Here is a 12577-nt window from a genome sequence, read left to right on the forward strand (position 1 = left end):
AGAGGAATATGCTTATATTGTAATATAAGTATGTGTGTATCAGAATATGTATAGATTCTAATATTTATATGTAGTATATTGGCCGGGAGTAAATACCAAGTAGAGTTGGTATTTCATTTATAATATAAGAACTTTTGTTCAAAGTTGGATCGTATTCGTTCACAGGTTGTCTCTAGCTGGTTTCAAATGGTTGGTAGGCAGTGGGGTGTGTGGGAGGAGTCTCAGCAGTGTATGTTTTAGCACGTTTTTAGCAGAGCCTCTTACACGGCAATGTTTGAAAATCTCTGAGCCACAGTAAACAGCATGTTGAGAAAAAGGGAAAAACAATCAATTCAGAAATCTGGTCCCTTGCCTCGGCCAACCACACACAGTTACTATGAGTGATATATATGTTAGGTCATTGCAATTTAACAGTAATATAATATTCATTCTCCACACTTCTAGTGCTCTTAACCTAGTCCAAACCACCATTGTATCTGTCCTGGACTATTGTAACAGCCACCCAATTGGTGTTTTCAAAGTTTTCCTTAGAAAATGATTCAGTAGCTCTGGTAACCAGAATTTAAGAACATGCACAGAGATTCTTTGGACTCAAGATCAGACTTCGGGTTGTTTTTGCTCTAATACCTCCTTTTCAAAGATGCTCTCACTAGGCTATCTCAATTATATTATTCTTACATACTGAATTCATTTTTCATTACTCTCCTGTGAAGATCTTTCCTGACTTGCCTCAAAATTTTCCTAAGCAAAGAAGAGAATATCATTAGCATAATACATGTGTGTTGGCTGATTAATTTATTTTGCGTAATCTTTTTCTGTGTTATCTTGTGTAATCCTTACAACAAAAATATAATGCAAGAGTGTCCCAATGTGGTTAGAGAGGGAGAATAACTTTCTTAAAAGTTCATGTTTATAAAATAGGCTCCTTTTCTCTTGTCCATAGCCATTAAGTGATACTATTTTTCCTGTAGTCTTAGTCTTGAAGTCTTACGAACAAAAACAAAATAAATAAATCTTGACTCAGTTCTTTATTTTGCCTCATATCTTTGGAGTTCCTGATATCATAAATTCTGAAAATAACAAACAGTGATGATTCATGTTTCATGTAAACATATCCAAAATTTGGGGGGGATGATTACAAGATAAGCAGATCAAAGGAATATTTAAACCAAAACTACATGGACATAATAAATAGCACTATTATTGTAATTTAACAACCATAGGGGAACAGAAAGAAACATGTATGTCTGATTTTATTTTAGACACATATATTTAAGCCAAAACTAACACAATTGCCTTCCTTTGTGCAGACATGATAATCAAACATAATGAAAAGTTCTTCAGACCCATATAACATTATAGAAAAGAATTTGGTAACATGAGAATATTTTGAGTCCAACACATTGTGAAAAAACAAAACAAAACAAAACAAACTGATGGAGACACGAAGCGAGGGAAGGAAGGAGAAGAAAGAAAAAAGGGAGGGAAGAGACAGGGGAAGGAGCAAAAAAGAAAGGAAACAGGAAATGATGGAAGGAAGGAAGGAAGGGAGAAGAGAGAGCAAGAGTGTGCAAGCTAAACTCTTTTACAGGTCAGATAATAAATTGGCATTAACAAAACCATTGGGGAAGAATGTGGATTCACACAGATTAATGTACTTCTTCTGTGAGTTAGGAGCACAAACAAGTCACTGACTCAATGGTGTTATCATTCTTTCCCATTCCTGCAGAGAGAGACTGGTAGATGGGTAATACCAACTGCTCTCTCAGCTTCTATTTCAATGAACAGCCAATGTTTGCTGCAAGATGAAGTACGGTAGGAATCTTAACAGCTTGAGTGTGATGACCAGCCAGACTGGGTGTGAAGCATCTGCTGGAGAATAAATGAGGGGACACAGCAATCTCAACAACAACACAGCAGTGCCGGCCTGTTCATCGCAAGCTATATCACAACTGATGCAGGGGTAATTGCATTTGGGGTGGGGAGCTCAGGCAGATACTTTGACATTGGCTGTCAAATCCAAACAGAAGTATGTGGAGAGTGCTCTGCCTGTCAGGTCGTGCTTGTTAGGGGATTCTGTTCATCAAGACTCAGCAGCTGAATTGTGAGTGGGACTGAGATTATAGATTCTGATGGTTCTTCAGTCAATCACTTGCCCATCAACTGCAGGGACCACTCCAAGCCGAGGTCATTGCAATTGACGAGGGCTTCCGCTTCTTGATAAGAAAGATAAATCCACCAATGAATGTGCAGTTTGAGACATTCATTTTACTCTGTGGGGAAACAGATATAGCCACAGGTTATTCTACAATGCTTGTTACTGAAATAAGGTCAGTTCAAGACTGCCCTAGGAGGCCAACAAACAGTTCCCACTAAAGACAATGCGGTAACTCATAAGTGATTGCAGATGCTCTGCTTCTTCAGTGGTCTCTAACTATTACGCTGCTTCTTTATTTGACTGGTTTTAAAATGAATGCTCATTGTCAGATTGTGGCAACACCAAGCTGCATTGCAGTGCATTCATTTACAGCAGAAACCTTAGCTTGGGACATCTTATTATTCTCTCCTCGGTGAACTTTGGAGATACTTGCAAAACATCCTCTAAGTTACCATTTTCATTCTCTACAGGTTGGGGGCCTATGTTGTGTAATATTCCACTTGGATCCTTACTTTGGTTTTCCTTTGAATTATATTGGATCTCTTCCTTGTTCAGATAATTTGCTAGCCTAAAACCAAAACCGACCAATTTCTCTAGAATTTCTCTAAGCTTCTGAAGGCAGTAAATCATATTTGGAAATATCACTAATTCTGACCCACTTGTCTTAGTGAGACAGTTTTTCAAGATTTGTTTATTTTTATTGGAAAGGCCTCAATGAGACAAATGTTTGGAAATTCTGCTGTGTACCACATATGTTCCTGTTATGCTCCATTGTCAAGTGTCCGGAACTTTCCCTCTTTTGCTTCACCTCCTTTTTAGCTGTTCTGTAGGTCAGTAATGTGCAGACTCATGCAAAAGCAAAATAAGCCTACAACTGCTATTTAAAATTAAGGAAGCCACAGCCTGGGCTGTACATTTTACTGTCAAGGAATGCAAATCATTGGTGGTTCTATCCAGTGAGAAACAGTATGCATTAATGAAGTAATGTATAATCCTCAGGTGCCAACATAAAAGTGGATCCTTTCCTTGAAATGAAGATATTTAAGATTAGTTCTAATCCAAAAGATTCTACATTCACTTGATTATTAGTAGTGTTTGGCTCATTTACATGACAAACAATTGGGGTTAAATGCACCTGTGAGGTTTGCATTTACCAAATTGGTAAATATTTATTGAATATTACTGTGTTATCTGAGTCTGCAATTTAAAAGACTCAGATACAGTAAACAATAGAACAAAATAGAATGTGATCAATCTTCTATTAATGGCTAGGATTCTGCTGCTGTGTGAGTTACTGTTTGTAAGAAAAGTCTAATGGTTCAAACACTGGTTCTGACATGTGTATCTAAAATTTGACATGCCTGGGTTTGAGTTCTGGTGATAGTTCTGGTGCCAACTTCTGTCTCTTGTGCCTCCTCAACATAACAGGTGTTGACTCAAGTAGACTGATCCTTCTCACCTACATGGGAGACTTGGACTGAGTTTCTGTGTTCCGGGCTGTGGGCTATTTCACGGTGGACAATTGAGGTATGAGCTAGTGGACGGGAGGCTTGTCTCTCTCTTCCACTCTTCACCTTTCAAAAATAATAATAAAGTACATTAATTGAAGATTATTTCCTTTAAAAATGTGTGAGAGTTTCACCTAAAAGGGAAAGCATTTAGGAATTAAAAGTCAACAAGCTGAAAATAGACATTCGGAAAGTGTGAAAACAAGAGAAACGGGACAGTTGGAGGAGTCCATCACATTCACGATTTATGACTATTACATTTTAACAACAGGAAAGTCGAGGCTCTGAAAACCATTTACATTTGACTGAGAAAAATAGAGCGAACATAGTAGCTGTTTCGGAGTTTAGTTGGGGATTATGGATAATAGGAAAAGTCATGAAGGATGTTGCTTGTGGAATTATTTGGGAATTCAGAAATATGATAGATCTCAGAACATTTCTGGAAAAATAGAACTAAGAAACACTTATTTGGACAAAATGTTTAAACTCTATGTAATTTTTCATGTTACCCATTTCCAAGAAATTTTTGAAGACTGCATGTAATAAAAATGAACAAATGAATGTCAGGTCTCTCTTTTTACTCTATTTACTCTCTATTTACTCTATTTACTCTCTATTTACTTTTCACAATATTTTTGGTTCTTATTGTTGATCATATTTATTTGTCTAAAGTGCTCCATAATGAAAAAGACAGAAATGGTTTACGTTAATGTTTACAAGTAGTCTTTCATTATAATAAAAATATTCGCTATGATATGGTGAGATTTACTATATTTGAAATAAAATATATTCTACTCCTAATTTTTATTTTATTCTCTCCTTTTTTTATTCTTTTCCTCCTTCCTTCCTTCCATCCCTCTGACAACTTTTTGTCTTACCCAGAATGTTTCATATGATTCTATATTGGTTTCATATATTTTCCTCCCTCCTTTCCTTCTCTCCTTGTCTACTTTTTGTCTTACTAAGAGTATTTTATATGATTTTGTATTCGTTTTTATATTAATTTAATACCAATTCTAATAAGGCATTACGATTTACCTCTCAAGGAAAAAGTGGGTTTTTTTTTAAAAAAAGATTTGTTTATTTTTTATTGGAAAGACAGACATATATAGAGGAGATACAGAGAGAAAGATCTTCCATCCGTTGGTTCACTACCCAAGTGGTCACAAAAGCCAGAGCTGAGCTGATCCGAATCCAGGAGCCAGGAGCTTCTCCCAGGTGCCTCACACAGGCACATGGTCCCAGCCTCTTGGGAAGTCTTCCACTGCCTTCCCAAGCCACAAGCACATATCTCTTAATAGTTGACCAATATTCAAAAAATATTTTTCAGTTACCTCAAAACATGCTTTATCTTGTGGAATAATTTTGCCATATGGAAGACATGGACTGTTTTATATAAGAGCATTGTCACATATAGAAAAAACATGGATAGGATTTGCAGATTTTTTTTTGAAATCCTATGGTGTTTTTTTTTTTTTTCAGTTGCTTGATTAGTTGCTAATGAACTAACGTTTTGCAACTTTTTCAGACTGTAAAACCTAGGGTTCTATTTCTTCGGTGGATGGAGGTACATATGGGTTTATCGACCAGATGGAGAATGCCTTAATGATGAAGGATGCTTGCTTACTCATCTGGACCAATGCTTAGCATTTGTCCTGAACTCCTAAATGACCTTGGTGACAGTTCCACTTGAGGGCATGTGCAGACTCTCCTACCCTTTTCAAAGCAGACCTACCCAAACTTGGGCTGCTTTTTCATATCGCTCAGATTTCTCAGGAAATACAGTTTCACACTGGTTCTTTCTTAACACCCTGTACAAGATATATCGTCACTCATTGTCATGTTTCAGTGTCTAATCTTTTTATATCTCTGGAATCCATTCTGTCTTGTTAGACTCATTATAATAAAAGAGTCGGGTAGATATCAACATTGTACTTTTTATTCATCTATAAGTTAACAGTTACTGGAGAAAATGAGGAGTGCCTGGCATGTATGGATGCTGAAGGTAATAAACGATTGAATGAATAGAAGAGTTTCATTGAGAGAAGAGTAGAGGCAAGATAAATAGCTTTTATAACCATCTTTAAAAACCCATTTATAGCTTCATAAATGTGGAATCCAATCACCTCATCTCTTAGTAATGAAGCATGTTAAAATCAGCCTACTACCCTTAATCTTGCTAGCTTTCTTTTATGAAAAACTTCAGGAACTCCAATTGACTTGAGTCCCTTAAAAAAGGTCTATTAACACAACTTTGAAATTTTCTGTCTGAATGTTGTTTTTCCTTGCAAATTAGTCTCTAGACTGACAGATACACCAGTACATGTATTTTGATAGTTTCTCTTCATTCTTCCAAGGACAGACTTGAAACAATCCAGCAAAGCAAAGACACATGGCATTACTGGAGTTACAATCTTAATTTTTCTGACACAATTGCCAATACCATTATTTTCAGAGTAACATTCATTTGAAGGTAAACCCAGGAAGAACATTCAGTTCTACCAGATGAAAAACATTATGGGTTATTGTATAAAGGGCACACATATGTGCCTACATACCAACTGACAACATGCCTTCAAAATTAGTTAGAAAATAAATGGAGGTGATAGGCAAAATGACTCCTAATACTTACTGTATATGTTTAAAACATGGGTTTACCTAACAATTTTAACTCCTTTTAAATAGTGTTTGGTTTTTTCCCTCATTTTTATTTTTATTTGAGCCCAATGCATCCTTTGCAGTGAACAGCAAGTAGGTCAGGCCAGATGCTGCCAAGCTGAGCTTTTGTCTTCATTCTTTGGTCTGGATGGACTTGTCTTGCTAGACCTCAGGGCTGGCCCTTCCCCTGGATCAGAGCCTCGTCCAGATGGTTGCTATTACCTGAGACTGTTTTTAAAAGGTAGCAGTTACTATGTGGATGGAGATATTCCAGAGCTGCTCTTAGGGAGCAAAACTGGCCAGGTTCATTAACAAAGAATGAAAATATGAAGTATGACTTTTATTTGCCCCACAGTAGATTGTAGTAAGTTGCTTTATTTAGTCACAGACTGTGGTCTAAAGCCACATTGTGGGTTCTCCGAGTGTGAAATGCATTGTCCTGTAGGAGCAATATCAGGACACAGGATAGTACCTAAATGTTCAAGATGCTGCTAAGTTATTATATCTAGGCTGCATGTTTTATGTATTTTGTCTTACCCCCCTACGTCTCTTCTACTACTGTCATCATCCCTGTAATGCAAACTAACGCCATTGTGACAATTATGTGTACTCACTTGTGCAAAGCGCTGTCGCAGAACTTCATCCGTGACCCAATCCTTCACCAAAATAATCGAAGTACATATTCTGCACACGTGATGAACGAGGAAGCAGAAATTTATTTACATAGCTAAAGGATGAATTTAATGCACAATTCTAAGCCAGTAAACCTATACACAAAAATGGGGTTTCTACTCAAAAACATCCTGGAAACTGTAAAGATATTCCTCTGCTTTTCCTGTAAGTTTCTTAATCCTCTGTGGTTGATAAAAGATCAATATACCAACACAAATCTTTCACCACCACACTTTCTGAAAAAATAATTTCAAGAAGACTCTATGCTTTTTTTCGTATCTATCATAGCTTTTGATTCTCTTTTATGACACACATGGATTACACTGATGTACTGCAACATTTTGTGGAACATATGACTAATAAGTTTATATTAAAGTGCAAAAAGCTGAAAAATGCCTACCTATTTTCATAATACACATTTTCCATTATTCTTTTCAGATCACCTCGCGTTCTTAGATCCCTACCTCAAAGCAAAACAAGCAATACAACAAAAAACAATGTCAACTACATTTCATGAGTATAGGCAAAAAGAATTAAAAGGCTATTTTCACATCTTGCATGAACAGAAAGTAAACAGAGTCTCAGATTTTTCTATTTAAGGTTGGAAGGGAGAATTCAAGCTGTGTTTATTGAACTTGATTTGGATAAGTCTTATAAATCTAACCAAGTATTGCACAGTCAAGTTCAAAGAGAATGAGGGGAAAGGAAAATTTAAGGGTCCAAAAATGTCAGAATTGGTACCTTAGTAATAAAGTATGTTTAGATGAAGTGATTTTAGTAAAATCAATAGTAGTTAAAAAGAAGAATTTGGATGCCGGCAAGATGTTTGCTGGATCTGATAATTCCAATAAGAATTGCTCATGCTTCTATTAATTACTGAGTAGCAGTAAGGAAGAAAAGAGTAAATACATTATTATTAAAAAATTATCGCATTTTGTGCAAAAACATCATTCTGTAATGATGACAAGAAAAATCTATAAGCATATTCCCAAGGAATCCAAGACACTCCATTCACTTTTCCCCAAAATGTTGGAAGACCAACATTTAAGTTCACATCTCATTCTTTATCTTGTTGACTTGACCTCTTGGATTGCTCTTAAATTTCTATATTGCTCCTTTTGTGAGGGCTAAAGCTGGTGGATGAAGATTGAGAGTCACCAGACTGACTGTGCTGACTTTTATTAAGTCAGCCATAAAGAATCCATCACTATTTCTCAGAATGGAAGGGATAGTAATCTTATTTTTTTATCTTGTGGTTACAACAGAAATTTGAGATACAGGACCCTTAGCCCCAAGGTTGATGGAAGGTAAAAGGCTCCGTATATTGTGGGTTTTATCTTATTGTTTCCTATTTCTAGCAGGCTAGATTTTATTGTACACTTGGTACTGTTAACATTTTTTTCCATGTACAAAAAGCCATAAAATACTTGGCAGCAGATTAATTCATATCAGCTTTTCGAAGGGCATTGAATGAAGAAGAGAGATATTTTCTAAATGTAGGAAATAATACTTTCTGGGCCATTGGTCAGGATTTTCCAATTTTCGGTTATTTCAGTCATTGTATAGAAAGCCATTGAGTGTAGGCACATTATAAGTAAGCTTTAGTGTACTTAATGGATCTGAAAACCCCTTGAATTCCATTTATGCACTCCTCTATTAGTATTTTAAGATTCTAATTGTATTCCTACAATGAGTCATTTTATATCAGTCAGTGACAGTTGACAATCAGGGTGGCTTAGAAATGAACATTTTTACCTATCAAATTAGGCTTTATACATTTAATAATTGCCAAACGAAAGACACTGACAAAAGTAATTTGATCACAATGTGGATTACCAGAATCTGCTTCTCATTATAAAATATTTCCAGAGGCTATTAGGAAAAATAGTAGGGATTTGCATTGCAGTAGATAAGCAGTAACAGGCTCAGAAGGCTACATTTCAAAGCTGACTCGAGAATTCCATATTCCCTTTAATATAATATTCTTTTGATCTTTCTGGTCAACATGGATTGACTGAGGTGCAATTTGGGAGGCAGAGGAGAACTTGCGTTTTCTCCAGCTTGATGCACTGTGAATGACCAGCATGGAAAGCAATGTTACGGTCAATAGCTTTCTGAAAACAGTGCATCATACATTTACATGGTAGAATATCCCCACATTCAAACTCTCAAGATCTACAACCTCTACCTTCCAAATACTTTTTTTTAAATGTCATAATCAGTTTCTTAATTGTGTAGTTTGAAACTACAAAACTATACCAGCCACAAATCTTGACTCTTGTAAGTGGACCATCAAGTGTAGTGTCAACAAACTTTCAAAACACAGAACTTAAAAATTATAAAGTTAATGCTGTCTCACTGGATTTAAAGGCAAATAAATCTGAAATGTAAAAGGAACAGCTTTACCTAATACCTCTCCTGAGGATACAGATGATTATTTCTGATGTCTAATAAAAATGAAAAATATTTTAAAAACATTACTGACTAGACATGTTATGGGAAGAGCAATTATAAAGCAATCATTGAAATGATAATATTTCAGGAGACGGGGATCAAATGGAAATCAAGATAATTTCAATCCATCAGACAATTGTAAATATTTCCTTACAGCTTTGCTATATAGCTCATGAAACAGAGAGAACTATCAAGAAATAGTTTTGATTGGATAACTGCAAGACTTTTCCCATGCTGGGCTGAATTTCCTGAGGGCAAGTCAGTTTCTTTGTGTTTTCGTGTGGTCTCAGCACCTGGCAATAGAGAAGAGTATGTTAACACACTGCAAGTCCATTCAATAGGCCTGGTTATGGTACTGTCTGAACGAAGCACATGAGGTAGCAAAGAAACGTTGAAATAGTAACTCTTTTAATGTCAGAAGCATCCGTAAAAATGAAAATTGAAAAATATGAGCTACTCAGAAAATCTTGCACATTCACACGTTAAAAGATTTAACTTCTAGATGATCCAAACTGTGATGCTGAAGGAGATAAGAGACGGTGGGCAATTTACCACCAGTCTGGGATTGACAAGAGATTCTTATTCATTGCTTTACAGAATCAACAGGCTCACAATTCATCTGGGTGAATGATATTATATATAAATATATTAATTATATTGTATTGAGGATATATACATATACATACAAGTAAACATCTAGTTATTATATTATGCAAGAAACATGTGTCCAATTAATTCTGTCTAAACTCATCCAAAATAAAACTTCTATATATTAATTTTAAGTTTTAGGCCACAACATTTTAAGTGTTAGAGCCACTCCATATACTCAGGCATATGTAAATCTATTTATTTATTTATTTTTATATAGACTTTAATTTAGTAAATATTGATGACATTATTTCTAAGTCCCAGGTATTTTATTCAGTTTTGAGAATATCTACCTTCCCACACATTCTTGTGCATAACCACACACACACACGGGAATCATATTGGTTTAAGATATATAGCTAATATATAATCATATTAATACATAGTCATATGCTAATTTTATATAACACAATTGATATAATACTTACAACTTTGCATTGTTGATTAGTTGTAAAAATACACACAGCTTTAATAAGATATATATATATATACATATATACATATATATATCCTGAATTGTGCCTTGCACATCTCAAAGTTCAACCCACAGAAAATATTTCTCAAGAATTTCAGAAAGTTTCATGTTCTGATTTTTAGCTCTAGTATAAAAAAACAAAGCATGTTGAAACGTGTTTTCAGATTAAATTGTAGCTTTGTGTTATTTTAGGCTTCTATTAAGGGCATTTTTCTCATCTAACCTTGAAAAATCTTTGCTGATTCTTTTCATCATTAGTGTGATTTAGTGAGACAATTACTGAGTTAATTTCCCATAATGATAAAAAACCTCACTGTATCTGTTTTTCTAATTTACTTTTAAGAACACCACAATCAAAGCATAACTCTCTAGCTTGTTTATCTAGGGCTTGGGTGAAAACGGTTCCACTGGAAGGCAGCCCAGGATGAGGAAGTGGCCGGAGTCTGCACACAGCTATCAGGGAATGCATGTGCAGGAAGCCACAGCACAATACTCTTGTCTAAGTGCCATTTTCTGTGATCACGCACTGTGACCAGTACTAGTCCCACAGGCCTGTCCACATCTGAGCTCTTGTGACCCGACGGAATCCTCATGCATAAAATGCCATAATTATTTTCTTTACTATAGATTCTGTATAAATGAGGGAATTCAGGCAACATTGCCTCAGGTCAAAGCTGGTAAGTAGTAGAGCTAAAACTGGCACAGAGACACTGGTTTTATACAATAGGCTTGAAACTTACAATCTTTCTGATATCACCAAAGCAAGAACTCTTTCCTTCAAAATTTGTAATCAAGCAAAAAAAAAAAAATCTCTTACGATTAATAATCATGAGGTCTAGGTTCGTGGTGTAGAGCATGTGCTGTTGACATTCTGTTTCATAGAGCCCATTGAAGTCCCTCCTCAGAAAGCAGCCCAACATGGCCCAAGTCCTTGAATTCTTGCAATCCATGTGGGAAGCCAGGATGATTTTTTTTTTAATTTTTAAGATTTATTTATTTGTATTGTAAAGGAAGATTTTATGGAGAGGAGAGATAGATGATTTTCCATTCTCTGGTTCACTCCCCAAATGTACCCAATGGCCAGAGCTGAGCTGATCTGAAGTTAGGAGCCAGGAGTCTCTTCTGGGTCTCCCACATGGGCGCATGGGCCCAAATGCCTGTGCCATGCTTTTTGCTGCCTTTCCAGGACACAAGCAGAGCACTGGATCTGAAATGGAGCAGCCAGAGAGGAAGCAGTGCCTATGAGGGATACCAGCGCCACAGGGTAGAGGATTATCCTGTGCATCACTGTGCTGGCACCAGGATAAATTTTTTGACTCTTGGCTTCAGTTTGGCAGCAATTTGGCTTTTGCAATTATTTGGGTCATGAACCAGTGGATGGATGCCCTACCCCCTCCCACCCATCCCTCATGTCTCTGTTGCTCTGCCTTTCAGATAAGTACATTTACAACAGTAACAACAATAGTACCTCTGAGAGAGTAAGATATTCTGAAACCCAGTCAATCAACAAAGATTTGAATGTCGATGGCTCTGCTGCATGGTGCTATAATAACTAGGAATACACTACTTTCATTTAAGCATATTTTGAAGAATCTTGACCATGTTTAGTGGAAAAAAAATTGTCTCATTGAAGTTAGCGTATTTATAGATACTAGGATAGGATGATACAAGGGCTGAAATGTGTAGATATATTGATATATGAATACAAGCCTACTGTATTTCATGCACGCATCTATAGTTTTCTTTCCTCAAGATTTGTGACATGGGCTTTGTAAATAAAACACAAGCAAGTGAAATTCAAAAGCATGGTAATAACACAGCGGTGTACATGCATGAAACAAAAGTAAATTTATCAAATAGTCTCAGGTGCAAGAATTAATTCATTTCTTCAAGAGTTATTACCCAATTCCTTCACCCATTCAGCACCACCACCTATCGGGTCTCATATCAGGAGCCTATCAATGGCATGTTTTGAATCTAGAAGTGATCCAAATCCTTTTATCA

Source organism: Ochotona curzoniae, unplaced genomic scaffold, assembly GCF_017591425.1.
Source record: "Ochotona curzoniae isolate NIBS_2020 unplaced genomic scaffold, NIBS_Ocur_1.0 contig_2688, whole genome shotgun sequence".
NCBI lineage: Eukaryota > Metazoa > Chordata > Mammalia > Lagomorpha > Ochotonidae > Ochotona > Ochotona curzoniae.